This window comes from Camelina sativa, chromosome 2 (genome assembly GCF_000633955.1).
Source record: "Camelina sativa cultivar DH55 chromosome 2, Cs, whole genome shotgun sequence".
Taxonomy (NCBI): domain Eukaryota; kingdom Viridiplantae; phylum Streptophyta; class Magnoliopsida; order Brassicales; family Brassicaceae; genus Camelina; species Camelina sativa.
In genome coordinates, this window is record NC_025686.1 from 12,001,886 (window position 1) to 12,005,511 (window position 3,626).

Consider the following 3,626-nt stretch of genomic DNA (forward strand, 5'->3'; position numbering starts at 1 on the left):
AAATCAAGATCTTTTTCGAAATCATACATTTTTTACCTAGAGATTGTATATAAGGGAGGATTGTGGTATGAACGGGTGTTCATCCAATTGACATAGCATCTGCAAAACAAAAAGTTATATTTGATTGCTTAAAAGAAGTCACAAAATACTATATTAGTGTTTGTTTTCTTCAGTTTTTATATAGATTTATTTAAGAAAACTCTATAGAAAATTCTTATTAAGGTATGCAGTTGAGCCTTGAGTTAACATTATCAATTAACTTTAGAAACCAACACATAAAAGTACAATTTAATCTTCAATGACTGTATTGTAAATTTGTAATCCGCTGTATGTATTAAATTATATTATTTTCTTATTTTTTTCAAATATATGTGTGAACAGTATTTTTTAAAATGGTACTATAATTTGGGATGTATATGGAAAAGAAAACAAACAATACACATGACAGTAAAACTTATAACATGAGTACCTTGAAATTTGTTTTTAAGTTATCATTATCTTTAAAAAGTCTATAAAATTAAAAAAAAAAAAAAAGGTTACTCTCCAAAATACCACATGAGATTAGAAAATTTAGATAACAACATTCAGTTTTCAAATTCTTAATAATTTTGGTCAGAGTTAATTTAAAAACATATATTTTGTAGAATTCAGCTATTTTTGGATTAAAAAAAAATATTTAAAAAAAAATATAAAGAAAGTTTGGATAATTTCATTAATTTAGTAATAATTTTGTAAAAATTAAATACTCAAACGAAAAATATGGATATCATGTTAGAAGCTTTCCCTACTTATTTATTTTTGACAACCAAATACGGATATTCTTTGCCCAATCTCTTATCCGCTGAACTAATATAAATATTGTCAAACGAATAATAATTTTAAAAATTATTATATAACAGAAACTTACATTTGGTGGATACGGTATGTCCAAAATATACACGCCTATGTTCTCTCATTTATAACATATTTTTAGTCGTTTACAGGCCAACCGCTGGCCTGATCCAAGTCTTAAAGTACTGATTAACACTCGAACACCCAAATATTCATAAACCAAAATGAAACTGAACCAAAAACCAAAATGACAAAATTTTGGGTTACGGATGTTATACTAAATAAATATGATTACACATACTAAATAAATAATTCTAATTCTTGACATGTTCTATTACATGATAAAATACATTTAATGTTCTCAAATAAATCTTACTATTTTCAATTGAACTAGCATAAGTTCAAAATAAAATAAAAAATAAAAAATACATAGTCTAATATAGGTGAACTATATATAAAAAATAATAAGAATAAAGAAGTCAACTAATTTTGTAATATTTTTAATAAAATATGATATATAAATATACTATGAATTATATTTATGTTTATTCCATATAGGAGTTTGAAAATGTATGTTTTCGTCCGGTCCTGTCCTGTTTTTGATAAAAAATACAAATTTGTCTCATATTCAAAATGTCTCATAGTGGGAATGTATTCTTTTCTGCAACAAAAATTTGAGAATAGGTGTAGGACATAATGGAACATAACAACACGAAAAGAGAATTACGCCCACTCTTAAATATTCGTATTTGTCTCAAACGGGTTTTCATCATTGTTAACGGTTATATATTTGATTTGATAGTTCACAAATTTAATAGAATCTAACCAATTGATTTCGTTTGTTATCATTGCAACCATTATGTTGTTTCGAATTTTCAAATTTTGGTGAAACCATTATTATTTCAAATTTTTAAACATTAATAAACTAAACCAAAAATCAAACTAGAATCTTAATTAGTATGAGTTTGATTATAAATACTAAAGTAAATTGGTTTATAAACATAACCCCGCATGTACGTGCGGGTCCGAACCTAGTTATCTTTTACTGCAACAACTAATGACTTTGTAGTTCACGGTTTAGATCCTCTATATAATAAAACGAAATTATCCAACTTTTTTTTGTAGACTATATATTTTTCATAAATTGGTTACAAAATAGGTTATAGATTAAATATAAGTTGGTTACAAAAAAAAAGATTATATATTAATTGGTCAATATGAGCTATATGAATACACTTAAGAATATCCCAAAGAATCCTCTTAAAGAGAATATTACAATAATTTATACAATTTTCAAAATAAAATCTTTATTATTTCATGTATTGTTTCAAAATATATACTGTTAGGCATAAAAAGGGGATAAAATCTTGGCAATTTATCACACTTAATCGTGATTTTCGAGATCTTATCATACAATTGAAAATAAAATCTTATTACGGGTCATATTAAAAAACTTTCACCAAACATGTTCAAAAATTAAAATAAAAACAAACAACAAAATAACAATTTATCATACATAAAATTACAAAATTAACAATATAAAGCTTACAAAATATTTTTTTTTTAAAGCCATCATATTTAGCATATGATTTTATTGCATAATATTTTATCAAAAATTTTTTTAAAAACAATCATATAAATTATATTTTATTCTAAAATTATAATAGAAATAAAAAGGAATTTTAACCCGTGCTATAACACAGGTCCTAATTAGTTGGTTAATTAATTAGCTAGCAATTATTCTTTAGATTAATAATATACATGCAACACACATAGACATTTTTCATGTATACATGTACAACTTGCATATACACATAATCAAGTCAAAAGAAAAGATTAATCAATCATTATTTCGTGGACTTATATATCAAACCAAATAACAGCAAGATAACTAGACCAACAAATACCAAACAACTAAAGCTGCTTTTGATTTTGGTGAAACAGTTTTAAAACTATAAGAAATTTGAGTCTTAACGATTGATCATGTTTCGGTCTTTTACTAAAGTTTTGAGTTTATCGATCAAATCTAAGAAATATGGCAAGTAAGTGACACTTATCTTTGAGTTGGGTTGTTCGCACTTCTCTGATGAGATATATGGCCTAGATCGTAAGTGAGCTCTTAATTAAGTTGGGACGACATGCAACGGTAGCAAACGGAGACACATCGGTTAAGTATTTTGATAGAAACAAAACACATATTCAATTATTTCCTAGCACCAAGAATATAAAAATACAAGGCATTAGAGACATCAATGACAATAACCAACGATTCATCAAACAAACGAATATGAGTTATCTCGGTGATTAACAGAGCAATCATAAAATATATCGATCAGTAGTAAAGCTTGAATAAAGAAATCTGATCAAAGCTTGACCAAACAAATTAAATCAAAAGAGGTTTCACAAAACGAACAAGCAACAGACAGTGATGCAAAATCCAATATAACTCTTGATAGAAAATTTTGAAATCGATCTCCTTCATGCATAAAAATTTTAGATGCCATATAATCACAAGAACTATTAACATCTAAGATGCTCAATAAAATATTCGACATCAAAGTTTAAAGTGATATTATAAGTACAATATAATTATAAATCATATAGTATGTGTTCGATCAAATCAATAAACAATAATAAATATAATTATATTGTAATAAACTATAACAAAGCAATAAACTTCCACCACAACTAGATCGTAACACACAAAAGCATATAACAATAATCTATGCATGCATGAGCCAAATCGTTCATTATGACGCATGAGTAAGCATATGTAAATTAAATACCAGATTGAC